This window comes from Eubalaena glacialis, chromosome 6 (genome assembly GCF_028564815.1).
Source record: "Eubalaena glacialis isolate mEubGla1 chromosome 6, mEubGla1.1.hap2.+ XY, whole genome shotgun sequence".
In the NCBI taxonomy this organism is placed as follows: Eukaryota; Metazoa; Chordata; class Mammalia; order Artiodactyla; family Balaenidae; genus Eubalaena; species Eubalaena glacialis.
In genome coordinates, this window is record NC_083721.1 from 90,765,839 (window position 1) to 90,780,757 (window position 14,919).

The window sequence follows — 14,919 nt, forward strand, 5'->3', positions numbered from 1 at the left end:
GGTTTTCTATTCTGACTAATCACAAAGGCAGGATACAACCTGCTATTTCCATTATCTGAGAGGCATAAATACTTGCAAGATGGTTGTGTGTTGCTTTTGTAATTTAAATGAAGACTCCCAAGTAAAGTTCATTGTTGTAATGAAATCGGGTCACAGAGTCATGGAAAACTGTGACAAGGTTCACGCTGATGAGGAAAGGTCACATGTCGCATGCTAAGCACAGATGGAGAAAAGGAGCTTGTGTGCTGAGATCTTGAGATGTGTGGCTGAGATGTGTATCAGTGTGGGTGGCAAAAGCTGATAGCTGGAAGAACCACAGACAAAGAATTGCACAAACGGAGTCAAAATGAAACAGAAACATGTCACAGGGTGCCAGCAAGAAGCTTGGGGGTAAATGCTGCAGACATAAAGCCACTGATTTCATGGGTGAGTAACAATACGAAAGAGAGTTACAGTGCCAAGATAATATTTTTGGTATCAAATACCGTTTTCATGCTATTAAGTTTGTTTTGAATATTTTAATTACATAGATCAGCTAATATATACAACTTAAAACATCACGGTGACTTTAAAAATACAGTAATGAGATCCTGAGGTCTGGGATTAAACCACCTTAATTTTAAAGTGTTCTATTTCCTGAGTGATAAAAGTTGCAAAGGTATAGGCTATCTTGCCATACCACATCCCCTGGGTGTAATATTACTGAAATAAAACAAGTCAAGATTTGTTTAGTCATTTTATAATACACATGTAACTTCTGGTAACAGTTACTGGTAAGAAGTTTCTCTTCTTTGAGAAGTTAGCTAGAAAGTTCAAGAGAACTTTCTTCATAATGTGCCTCTTTGCTTTAAAATTTCTTAGTAACAGTAATTTCTCCTTTCTAGAAACATATTAACATTTATATTCAAAACATAAGGACGGCTTTTAGATTAGGACAAAGTACTGGAAACTGGTTGTTACCTCACTCTTGTCCCTAATTATTGCTTGCATTTTGGTGAGGCCTCTGATCTGGTATACTGGATGTGTTGGAATGACTAGTGGGCGGAGTAACAATACATGTGACCTTTGTATGGTGGCTCTTTTATCTGAGTATTTCATGTTGAAGCCACAATGTCATATCAGATAGGTTCTGGAATATAGAAATCAAAGTGATCAAAATATGGCCTCCTTTAAAACCCCTTCGCTGAGACAATCAAGGCTTTTCCACATTTGGTACTGTTTTTGTCCGAAGGGTGCTTCAAGTCTGTCTTCAGTGAGCACAGCGGAGGAAGTTCACTTTACTGGAACAAGCTTATGGCACAGGTCCCCTTAGGTGACTTTTATTATGATATTCAAATGAAGTCAATTATGCACAGAAATACCTTGTAAACAAATGCATGTATTATTATTATCATTGTGATAATAACGATTTAGGAATTTCTGTTAGGAAAGGAGGCAGCTTGGTGTAGGGTATAAGAATTTCAGGCTAGAAGCCCGGGACCCCATGAACCTGAGGGAGGGAATGAGGTCATTTTGAAGGAAGATAAGTCTGGGGTCCCAGGTTTGGAGATGACCCTATTAAGAAACGGTGTAGTTGGGAAGTCCTCATTCACTGGATGAGTGGTTTGATTTTATGGGAGCTGCTGCCTGGACAGGACCCACGCACAGTGGTGGCACAATGTGAAACTTCAATAACAAGCTAGGCCAATAGATGTGTTTCATTGGGTGGCTCAGATAATGAACCCTAGCTGTACTGAGATAGCTTACTAATTGAAGAGAGGATTATGCTTAGTGACATACATACGCATGTCACTAAAAATACTGAAAAAAAAAGAAGATATTATATTCTCAGTGCTTCTGGAAAGCATCTTTGCAAAGGTACTAGTTCTCCAGTAAATAAGCCTAAGCTTTAGTATCTTACTGAAATGCAAAACTAGCTCTCTTTGTGCTGTTTCCCTGTACACTCAACACAGTGTTTTGGAAACCTGCAGTTATCTAAATTCCCATCAGGTGACATTGTTTAATCTAACATTCCCTCTTTCATATATGAAAATAGCTCTAAGGACAAACCACCGAGATGCTTTGAACTCTTTCTGGTGGTTCACAAGGAGTTTCCAATCTCACTCCCTTTCCTCTGATGGTTTTCCTGCCCCTCCTGCCCCCCCCCCCACAAAGGTCTGGAAAGGCCTTCAGATGCTCCTCCCCACCCTCCTCCAAGAGCTCATCAGGGGCAAGAGCCTTTGACCTTGGCCAAAAAAAGCACCTGTCTCATCACTGAGCTTATTAGGCCACCCGGAGTCCAGACATGTAAAAGTTACTTCTAATGAACTTTTTTTTTGGTGTGAAAATTTAGGTCTCTTATATTGAGAGGAAAAGGCTATTGCTTCAAAATAATGACTACACCGATTTCCAAATATTGTTATGAAAGTACGAAAGTATGAAAGCAGAACCCCTTACCTAAAAAGGCTGCAAAAAATGTTATTTTACTTTGAAGACAGCAATAACTGAAAATAACAACAAAAAGGTTTCTTTGAGGCCAAATCTTAAAATTAAAAGGGTAAGCTGCTTTCTTTACCCTAGGCTTATACAAAGGTCTGAGAAGGCTCCAAGACCTGCTTTTTGAGGACCTTAGATGAACACATTTGTTTCAAAAACTGTGAGGTGCCTCCCTTTTTAAAAACAACCCGCTGCACTCATCATATTGTCACATTATCACTCATCTAAGTTACACTCTATAAACCGCCTTGATGTGCTACACACATGCAAGAAGTACATAAAGTGAATATACTTCTACTGTCTTTGCTGCCGTAGAGGTATATATGTTTAGTAAACATTTAGGTACATTATTTTATTTTTGTGAAACGAGAACTGATCGACCAAACCTTTCAAACAGACCCACCAGACGATAAATACCACCATATGTTTAATTCACAGTACATTTGGGCATAAACACTTCAATTACAGCTTTGTGTTTAGTATCAAAACCCTTTTCTTGTGTGTGTTTTCTCCACAGATCCCGTGTTCTGAATTACATTTTGAATATCGCTTATTACAGATAAAGCACCTTTCCAGGTACGCTTCCGAGAAACATATGTATTTACGCACACAAAGGTGCGTGCAGATCTTTTCACAAACAAACGTCCATATGATGCCTGCGCCGCGCTCCCCTCACATGCTCACCGCGTGCGTGTGGCCCGCCGGCCGCGCCGCGCAGCCCGGGTGCCCGCGGGGCGAGGCCGCCCCCGAACACGCGGGAGCCCCGCCGGCCTCCCCAGAAAAGCTAACCGGCGTTTCCCCACCCGAGGCGGCACAAGCCTTCCCGCCCCCACCGGGCCCGGGGCCGCGCAGCCAACACCCAGGCTGCCCCGCACCCGGCCGCGCACGGCGGTGGGGGCGGGGCGGCCGGGGGCCCGGCGACACCTCGGAGCGCCTGCAGGTCTGTCTTTCTTTTTAAAAGCCTGCGCCGCGCCCACCCAGTCCCCAGCGCCGCCGCGGCGGGCGGGAGGGAGAGGAGCGGGGCCCGCGGTGCCCCCCTCCCCCCCCCCCCGCCGTGCCGCCGCCACCTCCTCCCCGCGTCCGCGGCGCCCCTCCCCCGCCGGCCCCTCCCCCGCGCGCCCGCCAGCCCGGCGCAGGCCGCTTGGGTTTGTTTTGCTGCGCGGCCGCCGCCGCCGCCGCCGCCGCCGCCGCCGCGGGCCTCGCGAGCTCATTTGTGCCTGGCTGGTCCCCATTCCTCTCTCCCCAGTGTTGAGTGTCTGAGCCGTTGGCTGCTCCGAACCGTTTGGCTCTTTCCCTTAGTAACAGCTTTTACCTTCTGCCTCAATTCCTCTCCCAGCTCGCGCCCTTCCCCCGCGCGCCGCCTCCCCCCGCCGCCGGCCGCGTGCGCCCCCGCCCCTCCCCCCGCGGCGGGAGCACCTCCGCTCGCCACCTGGGGACCCGCGCCGCGCTCCCCGCCCCCGCCCGCCCGGCGCCCATCCCCCGCGCCCTCCGCTCGCCGGGGTTATAATTGCCTCTCACCCCCCGGAGGGGTTATTTTGGGGGTGGTTGGAGGTGGCGGCGGCGGCGAGGAGGGGAATTTCCTTGTGTCTCCATTCCCGGGAGGGGGGAGCGGCGTCGGAGGCCACGGTTTCCAGGTAAGCGCCGGGGGCCGGACCCCGGGGTGGGGGCGGCCGCGGGCCTGGGCGGGGGGCGCGGGCAGAGGCGGCCGGGGGGCGCCGGGCCGCCGGGGGCGGGGGATGGGCGCAAGTGGAACATGCATTTTTCAACTTGGCCCTTCGGGGAGCTGGGGGTTTGGCGGGGGAGGGGAGGGGAGGGAAGGCATTTAGGGTGCCCCATCCCCCCTTTTTGCTCTCAGGCTTCTTTGAAATGCTCACGTGCCTGCCCACCCCCTACCCTTTCCTGGTCCCGGGGGATCCTCACCCTTATTATGTTGTTGTCCCCGAAAATGTGCATCTCGGCCTTCTCCCCCCTTCCACCCTTCGTGCATTTACACCCCCATTTTGTGTGTGTGTGTGTGTGTATGTGCGGGAGGCTTTCAGGAAAGAATTTGCAGCAAATTGAATCAAGGAGCCATCATGAGGCCGACTCCTTTATAGCCTATTTTTAGCAGGGGAGAGGGATCTTTTCGGTGCACGTTATTTTGTTAAACCTCAGGCAGCAATGGAAATCCGCTCCCCTACGGCGGCGCGGCCCCGGGCCCGGCGCGGCGACCCTGGCCGGCGTGCTGGGGGCTGCGGGCGGCTGTTAGGGCCGGGCGGGGGCGGGGGCGCGGGCGCGGGCGGGGGAGGGGCGCGCGGCCGCGCTCCGGGACGTGTTTATTTGTAACTTAGTGCTTTTTATCCTCTTGAGGAGGTATTTGATAGAGCCTCTTTGAAGTTGGGTTCAGAAGTGTAGAATTGGCAAAGTTATTGCCAGCTTCCTGGTAAGTTTTGGGTGGCTCAGAGTCACATTATTTTCTGACAGTGTAAAGGCCACGTTGTGAGAGTGGTTTATCGGTAACTTCCTCATTGCAACCGATGTCATTTTTTGAACAGCAGCAGACTTTTATAAGTGAAATATTAATCTGAAATGGCAGCTTGAGGGAAGCCATGCGTGTGTTAGCGTGTTCAGTATTTTTGGAAGTTCCTAATTTGCTGAAACAGGCAGCACTTTGCAGTGGCAACCGAAAATAAATTTAGGTTGTGAAAATGGTGTGTTTCATGTAAAATTTGGGTTGTAATGGCTCTTAAAAGACGCTCCCGTTGTTAGGTTATCTAATAATATTCTCAAAAATAATTTGGTGATTACAAATGGCAAAAGTGTTGGAACCTAGTTAAAAACTAGGTTTTTTCCTCAGTGTCTGGAGTTTACTTAAAACCGTGGATTCTGTGGGCATCAGGGTGAAGAGTTTTAGTACCTATATGATTATAGTTGACAGAGGGAAGTTGACTTTTGGCTTTCTTGTTTTCTGAACAAGACCCTTATGCTGATCTCAACAAGCTTGTTAATAAAATTTGGTGGGTGAAATGTGGGTTATTTTTAGTCTGAATGGTTTGATTCTCCCTCCCCCATATAATTAAGTAATCGTTTCTCTTTACCCCCTTTTTTTTTTCCTAAAGACTCCTTTATCAGGTTGGATAATATAAGGCCCTGGTGGTGTTTTCATCTACTTACCTTAAAAAAAAATTGTAATAAATATCCTGGTTACACGTTGAAGATAGAGTGAGTGACTTTTTGGTTTTCCCAGTGTGGTTTATTTTCATTTTTTGTTAAATAAGACCCATGCTGCTTTGGTGTATTTTAGTAATCTTGACTTCCTGGAACTGTATGTTCTCACCATTTTAATAAGTTTGTAGTCTAGGGAAATAGGGCACCTTTGTCTCCATGAAAACTGTGTGTGCTGAGTTGTATCATGGGAATTCATGGCAAGCAAGCCTCGGAAATTATCCTTGAGCGCGTTCTAGAAATAGTTAGCGTTTACCTGTGGAGGAGGAACAGCAGAAAGAAAATATGCCTGAAAGTGGTTAGGCGAGTGATTCGTGTTTATACTTTTTGCTCTTAAATCGAGGTTTTCCTGCTTCTTTGGAATATGAATTTTTTCTCCCAGTTCTGCTGTTATGCACCATGTGATATATGTAATCCCAACCATTAAGTCCATAAGTAACTACTATTTTTTGTCATTTGAGTTGTTAGAATCAGACCTAGAGGGCAAAATACTAAACTGTATGGGGGATGAAAACAATATGTATGTGGAAAAAGTTTTTCTTACTGTTAAGGAACTTAATTAAGGTACTTATTAATGGCATAAAAATTGTTGCAGAGCTCACCATCAGTTTATAAGATGTTTTTATATCAACGTGTACCAGCTTTGGTTATTAATATGGGAGATACCTGTGGTAAATGGATTGGCACTTTGTGAAGGTTGTATTTTTTCACTGGTTGCTTCAAAGAGGCAAATATTTTAATACGTTTTTACGCGTGTTTAGGAATCTTTGTTACCTGTGTTCACACCATAAGATTTATCATGATTACCATGATACATGCCTATCAAGAGAAAGAGAGGTAACTGCTTCCTTTCTACTGGGAGAGTTTCAAGCTAATATGCAGAAAGGGCAGAAGCTTACTATAAACATAGGGGTTACTGATAAAAAGAGATGTGACTAATGGACCTTTTAAATGACAACCTGTTGAACGAATACATCTGTTCATATATAACAATGAAATATAAGTACGACCTTGTCAAATGAGTAGTTAATAAAGGAGTTCTTCTCCAATATACTACAGCAGTTATTACTACAAAGAATTTCTGACGTGACACATTTTGATGAAGAAATAATTTGTTGGGTTTGTTCATTTTCTGTGTTATTTGTATAAAAAGAATTGAGAAGAATGTGAATAGTAGTAAGTCGGGGAGAGAGAGATGGCAGAAATATTGGCACTGTCTGGGACTTTGTATTTTTCTAGTACATGAAATTTGACTCATTTCAAATGATGTTTATAGTTTAAGTCACTGACATGCAAAAAGAGAAAGCAGCTAACATTGAGACATTATACATCCCCGTAGTACAGAAGGGCTAAGACCCCAGGGCTGTGTAGTAAAGAATTGGTAAGAGTATAGTCTGGTTTGGAGACCCCATGGTGGTATCTCCTGCTCTATCACCAATAGATACTTGAATTTAAAAAAAAAACCTGTGTGAGAGAGCTTATGCTGGAGAGGTTTGCTGTTCACCTCTGCTGGGATTGGACTCCCTAAGAGTACAGTTAACTGCCCTGTTTGCAAGAGTCCAAGGAGAGGGACTCTGCTTGGGCTATACTATAGGAAAGGTGTGAGGTGCTTTCTATGTTATTTATATCCCAGGCTAATCCTGAGGTGGGTAGTATTGGGCTCTTTTTGTGGATGATGAAATAACAAGGTCAAGATAAGTTAATTCACTTGTTCAAGGCCACAAAAGGATCAAATGATGCACTAGGATTTAAACCTCGGTTTGTCTGAGCCCTAGTCCATGTTCTTTCTAGATGACTGTAGCTGTGCCAGAGTTTCAGCTGTTTCGTCAGTCTTTAGATATCCTTGCAAAAACTAGTGTTTCCAATCAAATTTATAATTCTGTATTTGGGAGCTCTACTAACTGGGTCAAGTGATTGCATGGATAAATGAAATTCATAGGGCTCAAATACCATTGTCTTAACTCTCTAGAACTGTTTAATAAGATGCCATCTTCTTGTCAACTGCTGTATTTCCTACCTTTAGATTCACAGCGGTGACATAGCCTCTCCACATACTGCCAGCAGAAATAAGGAAACGTGGTTCCATACCTACAATTAATTAAGAAGGAAAAGCAAATAAGAGTATCTCACGTATTTCTGAAAACTTGTGTAAGAAAAATCATAAAAGTCTTTTTGTGCAGCATACTGATTCTATCAGGGGTTCTCAAGGTGAACTGCCCAGCTTCAAACTCAGGCACCATCCCTTACTAATTATGTCACCTTGGGGGAGTACCTCCTCTATGTCTCAGTTTTCTCCTCTGTGTAATGGGACGGTCAACTTCAAAGAGTTGAGAGGATTAAGAGAGTTGTGTGTGTGATGCAGCTAGAGATTATCATACTAAGTGAAGTAAGTCAGAAAGAAAAAGGCAAGTACCATATGATATCACTTATATGTAGAATCTGAAATGCAGTACAAGTGAACCTATCTACAAAACAAAGAGACTCACAGGCATAGAGAACAGACTTGTGGTTGCCAAGGTGGTGCGGGAGAGGGAGAGGGAGAGGGATGGACTGGGAGTTTGGGTTTGGTAGATGCAAACTATTACATTTAGAATGGGTAAACAGCAAGGTCCTAGTGTATAGCACAGGGAACTATAGCCAATCCCCTGGGGGTAAACCATAATGGAAAAAAATATATATATATATATAAAAAGAATGTATATATGTGTATAACTGAGTCACTTGGCTGTACAGCAGAAATTATTAGCACAACGTTGTAAATCAAACTACAATGAAAAAAATCGTTTGTGTAAGTTGCTGAGAAAAGTAGCTGACAAACAAGCATCATGAAAATGTGAGTTGTTGAGGATGATAATGGGTTTGGATTTGAGGTTTGTTTCTTTGTATTACATTTTATTTGCTTGTTTTTTAAGTAGGGGCATAATGTCATAGAAAGTATTTGGCAGTTTTATTTCCTGAATTTTTGGGCAAAATAGTCGAAATAAGCTTGGCATAATTTATTTACTCCTGAAGTTGTGATTTAAGGCTTACTTGAAGAATCAGGTTGGGTTTTATTTCATTTTATTTTAAAAATTTATTTATTTAATTTATTTATTTTTTGGCTGCATTGGGTCTTCGTTGCTGCGCGTGGGCTTTCTCTAGTTGTGGAGAGTGGGGGTAACTCTTCGTTGCGGTGCGTGGGCTTCTCATCGTAGTGGCTTGTCTTGTTGCGGAGCATGGGCTCTAGGCACGTGGGCTTCAGTAGTTGTGGCACACTGGCTCAGTAGTTGTGGCTCACGGGCTTAGTTGCTCTGCAGCATGTGGGATCTTCCCGGACCAGGGCTCGAACCCGTGTCCCCAGCATTGGCAGGCAGATTCTTAACCACTGCGCCACCAGGAAAGCCCTAGGTTGGATTTCAACACTAAGTGGAAACAATACCAAGTTCCATGGTTGGTGTAGGTAGTGGTGGGTCTTTTGTGTGTCTTTGTTGCCATTCTTCTGTCACTTGGGCTTGGACTTTTTAAATCTGCTTGCAGCATTTGAAACATTTTCTTACTCTTTTTAAATAAAAAGGGATTTTATTGTTCGAGGCTGGATCTGGCAGTACCTAGGATCTGCTTTTTAAAATTGGAGTGATTACTTTTTAAGTAGGTTATTGTTTTCTCCAGCTTCAACCTTTCATCTGTGTTCTTGTTCTACATTTTCAGCTGCTGTCAAGACAGTTCTGCTTGGAGGTTGTGTTCCTCTGAAATACCTTTGAATCTTGTCTTATTTTCCCTTCCCATTTTTTATCGTTCTTAATTCAGCAGTAATGTTAACGACTACTAGAGTTCTATGTGTCAGGATTACGAAGGTGCTTTGACAGGTACTTGTGACAATCTAAGCGACTGCTATCCTGATTACTAACAGCGTGGAGACCAAGGCTCAGGTAGTAAGGGGTGCAGAGAGGGGTTTAGGTCCAGTGTGTCTGACTTCTAGGCCAGTGTTCTTATTTATTTAAATTTTTATTTATTTGACTGCATCGGGTCTTAGTTGCGGCGTGCGGGCTCTTCTGTTGCGGTGCACAGGCTTCTCTCTAGTTGTGGCACGCGCAGACTCTAGAGTGCGTGCGCGCACGCACACGTGAGGGCTTAGTTGCCCCTCGGCATGTGGGATCTTAGTTCCCCAACCAGGGATCGAACCCACGTCCCGTGCATTGGAAGGTGGATTGTTAACCACTGGACCGCCAGGGAAGTCCCTAGGCCAGTGTTCTTAACTAGCAGTCTGTTTTCTCAGTGAGTGAGGGAGAGAATGATGAATGGTTTTAGGTTTCTGGGTTATTGCATTACTTTTCAAGTAGGTTGCTCGATATCTTCTTCTCCATTCTGTCTTCTCTAATCACCAACAGTGTAATTTATTTAAATATTGGTTTCATGACGTCAGTTCCCCTGCTGAAGAACCCATAATGGCTTCCTTTTGGCAACTGGATGTAGTTCATCTGCTTCAAGTCTGGCTTTTAAGGCTCCATTCGAACCTATTCAGCCGTATTTCCCACTCTTCTCCAACTGGGATTCTTGCCTGCCTATCAAATGCTGTAGTTTTGTCATACTCATTACTCCTCTGCCTTTGTGCATGCTGTTCCTTCCCTTTATCCTTTTAATAGCCTAGTTTCAGTCCCACTTTCATTAAGTTTTTTCTGGCCGTCCTGGCTCAAGATATTTCTTTGAGATTTCATCGCATTTAATGAGTATCACAAACTCCATAATTATTTATTGTTTTGTGAGTATGTGTCACATCGCCTCAACCAAATGTTACATTTCTTGAAGGAAAGGGCCACTTTCCTTATAGTACGTAGCAAAACTCTTGACTTTTGTATTATACTATCTTCGTAATAAAACGGATTGCTTCTACAAGGGCCCATGTTAAAATAACAGTGACAGTCCTGTTTCACTCTTGTTGATGTGGCAGAAGCTGCTTTTTGAGTTAGACTTTCAAAGTTTAGTTGTACTATAGTCACATTTAACCATTAATTTGAATTTTCATGTTGGCAGTGTTGACAAGGAAGGGGAAAAAAATATCTAGTCAACATTTAGAGTGAAATGGAAATGGATAGTTTTATTCTCTTAATCCTGGAATAGTAGCCACAGTCCTGGTGAAAAACCTAGTCTAGTTGGGAATCATGTCACACTAAGTTGGCTTTATCTGGTTATATTTGTGTTAGTTGTTATGAAACTTAAGATTTTGGATTTTCTTTTTTTAATCCTTAGGCTTTTTTTGCTTGTTATTTTCATAGTAGTATGTCTAAATAAGATTATGTTTTTAGCTCTCAGTATGTGTGACAGCATTCTGACCACATTGGAGTCCCATTTGAGCCATTACTGTGAATGTATTAACATGTATCTGTCATATACTGTCAGTGGGTTTAGTCTACTAGAAGAATGTCGTTGTAACTATCTCTCTTCAATAGTTTGTTTTTTTTGGGGGGGGGGTGGCACGTGGCACGGGGGATCTTAGTTCCCTGAGCAGGGATCGAACCTGTGCCACCTGCAGTGGAAGTGGGGAGTCTTAACCACTGGACCACCAGGGAAGTCCCTCTTTAATAGTTTTTTGTGGTAAAGATGTGCCAAACAACCTGGGTAATTTATTCTAAAGGCAGCTATTTTGGTATTATGTCCTTTTGAAATTTTTAATATTTAGAGTTTTAAAATATGAGGGTTTCAGTGTCAAACAAAATGAGTTGGATGTTACCCTGCTTTATGAGACCTTAGATTCATAACTCAGAAATAATACAATCAAACTATAAGGGTCATGCTGAAAGATCAAAAATTAAATTTCAGTAAGCATAAGGAGTGTCCAGATTAAGTAAGACATTTATGCGAAATGAACAGTTTGAGGAATGAATGAGGAAGAATAAGTATTGAATGTTTAAACGGGGAAGTTTGCCACCTGTTTTCCTTTTATCTATTGAAAGTTTCTTTCAGGAGGTAGAATTTAAAATACAGAAGAAAACATGGGGGCCAAGGGTCAGAGATGGTCATTCATTGTCTTTTTTATATTCTTCTTTATGTGAAATTGCACTCTGGACTCTCAAACATTTTTTTTAAACAAAGGAGATGTTTTACATTTTTAACTACTTAAACAGAGTGAAGAATTTTTACTTTCTAAGAACTAGATATCAACCTACATCTTGGTATCTTTATTTTGTCTGAGATCAAAGTTGGTACCAGTGCTTTCCTCTCTTCCCTCCCTCCCTCCCTCCCTCCCGCATTGTGTCTTTTTTAGCACACTGAATGATAGGCGTCATAACTAGGTGATCAGCGACTTGATTGGTTTTTTTTTTTTTAATTTTACTTTTTTATACAGCAGGTTCTTATTAGTTATCCATTTTATACACATCAGTGTGTACATGTCAATCCCAGTCTCCCAATTCATCACACCACCACCACCACCCCCCGCCACTTTCCCCCCTTGGTGTCCATACATTTGTTCTCTGCATCTGTGTCTCAATTTCTGCCCTGCAAACCGGTTCATCTGTACCATTTTTCTAGGTTCTACATACATGCGTTAATATACGATATTTGTTTTTCTCTTCCTGATTTACTTCACTCTATGACAGTCTCTAGATCCATCCACGTCTCTACAAATGACCCAATTTCGTTCCTTTTTATGGCTGAGTAATATTCCCTTGTACATATGTACCACATTTTCTTTATCCATTCATCTGTCGATGGGCATTTAGGTTGCTTCCACATTCTGGCTATTGTAAATAGTGCTGCAGTGAACATTGGGGTGCATGTGTCTTTTTGAATTGTGGTTTTCTCTGGGTATATGCTCAGTAGTGGGATTGCTGGGTCATATGGTAATTCTATTTTTAGTTTTTTGAGGAACCTCTATACTGTTCTCCATGATGGCTGTATCAATTTACATTCCCACCAGCAGTGCAAGAGGGTTCCCTTATCTCCACACCCTCTCCAGCATTTGTTGTTTGTAGATTTTCTGATGATGCCTATTCTAACTGGTGTGAGGTGATACCTGACTGTAGTTTTGATTTGTATTTCTCTAATAATTAGTGATGTTGAGCAGCTTTTCATGCGCCTCTTGGACATCTGTATGTCTTCTTTGGAGAAATGTCTATTTAGGTCTTCTGCCCATTTTTGGATTGGGTTGTTTGGTTTTTTAATATTGAGCTGCATGAGCTGTTTATATATTTTGGAGATTAATCCTTTGTCTGTTGATTCGTTTGCAAATATTTTCTCCCATTCTGAGGGTTGTCTTTTGGTCTTGTTTGTAGTTTCCTTTGCTGTGCAAAAACTTTTAAGTTTCATTAGGTCCCATGTGTTTATTTTTGTTTTTATTTCCATTACTCTAGGAGGTGGATCAAAAAAGATCTTGCTGTGCTTTACGTCCAAGAGTGCTCTTCCTATGTTTTCCTCTAAGAGTTTTAAAGTGTCCGGTCTTATATTTAGGTCTCTAATCCATTTTGAGTTTATTTTTGTGCATGGTGTTAGGGAGTGTTCTAATTTCATCCTTTTACATGTAGCTGTCCAGTTCTCCCAGCACCACTTATTGAAAAGACTGTCTTTTCTCCATTGTATATCCTTGTCTCCTTTGTCATAGATTAGTTGACCATAGGTGAGTAGGCAACAACTTGATTGTTAAGTGGATGTTTGTGTTTTTGTTCTTACTGCTTATCTACTTGAATGGTGGCTAGCATTTTAACGTGAATTCAGTATTAAGCAAATGAATTTTTGCCATGTTTTACAAAGCCATAGTTACACGGGTAAAGTGTAACTTTAGCTTCTAGAAATGTGTAAGAGGATCAGATGAAATGCTACCTAAAGTTTGCTCTTTCATTCTATCAGTACTTATACAGTCAGTTCCTGTATTAGAATTCTGAGATTTTTGTCATTTAAATTTTGTGATTTTTTTTTTTTTGAGAGAGTTCTAAATTTTCTTAGCGTATTTAAGGCCTGAAAATCTACACCTTATAGAATAATAGGAACTACTTGACATTAGCATAAGCAAACACCTCGTCAGAAAAGTTTAGTTAATAGCATATTTTGGTGGTTACCTTCAACTGTTAATAGAACACAGCTTATGGGTTAGGAAGAAGTGTTTTATGCTTTCCCCTTAATTTAAAAAGGCTAATTGGGTAGACTGCATACTAATTTTGTTCTATTTCTATTTTGTGGCTATCAGGTGTCATTAACTGACAGTGTAAGGCAATTGGGTCATCTGCTTTGGGTTTCTGAAGTAAGGTAATGGGAATAGATAATGAATTTCCTTAATATTTTTTTCTTTTTCCGTATAATTGTTCTTTTATGGGATAAAATTTATCGTACGTGTGTGAATTTTTAGATGCTGTTTGTAGTTATAGCGATTTTTTGGGCATATTTTTATTTTAAAATGTAATACCCTATGTACTTAAAATTTTTTCACCCACTAAAGTGATGGATTTTCCCTAAATCACCTTTCTGTGTTTTCCTTAGTAAGCAATATACATTTGTGAGATCCTAGACTGGGGTTAGGAGTGAAGTCTGTTACTGTATCAGGGAAATAGTTTTGTATTCTTGTGCAAAAACTCACAGACCGTCAAGGGGATTACTTCTTAGCCCTTGGGCTTCCATATGTCCTGCCAGCAGAGGTCACCAGTTTTAACATCTGGTGAAAGATGTTTTGTGTAAATTGTTTCTTTACAGGTTTTGTTTAGATTTGATGTTTATGACTTTCTTGTTAGTATTTATAGGATCTTCTCAAAGATACATTTAAATGAAAAAAAATGGAGACAAGATCTTACATAGTCTTCTGCCATTTTAGCGCAAAAAGAGGGGGAGGAATGGAAAGGAGGACACACGGGATGGAGTGTGTGTGTGTATGTTTGTGTATGTATGTTTATATGCTTAAGGTGACTCCAGGAAGATACACAGGAGACCAGTAACAGTGGTTTGGGGGGGTGGGGTTGAGGTGGGGAGATCCTGTGGCCAGATGTGGGAAAAATTTATTTTCGCGTATAATCTTTTGAACTGTTTGAATCTTACGATGTTAGTATTACCATTTCAAAAAAAGTAATGATTGTGAAAGAGCAATCATTAAGAATTCTTAATCTTTCCTAGTTCTTTCGCTTTGGACAGTCAAAAGAAGAGAGAAAACTATGTAAAGTTCTCCCATGCTTTCCAGCCAGTTCTTAAAGAGCTGGCACTGTGTACATTTTTGCACACACTTATTTTTATTTCTCAGATTTGTTGGCAGAATTAGAGCCACTGAATATGATTAAAACGTGT

The 14,919-nt window shown here is 42.0% G+C and overlaps 1 protein-coding gene across 5 annotated transcripts in view; it reads left to right on the top strand.

The window, feature by feature from the left end:
- The first annotated feature begins 4,001 nt into the window (after positions 1-4,001).
- The window catches only part of TBL1XR1 (TBL1X/Y related 1), a 178,170-nt gene continuing 167,252 nt past the window's right edge, over positions 4,002-14,919 (top strand). For 3 of the 5 annotated variants that reach the window (XM_061194464.1, XM_061194465.1, XM_061194462.1), the window contains exon 1: positions 4,830-4,897. The gene's annotated coding sequence lies outside the window, so the exon portion shown is untranslated. Of the gene's footprint in view, positions 4,110-4,829; positions 4,898-14,919 lie in introns of those variants that run through there. The other 2 variants (XM_061194466.1, XM_061194463.1) reach the window with 2 other exon arrangements.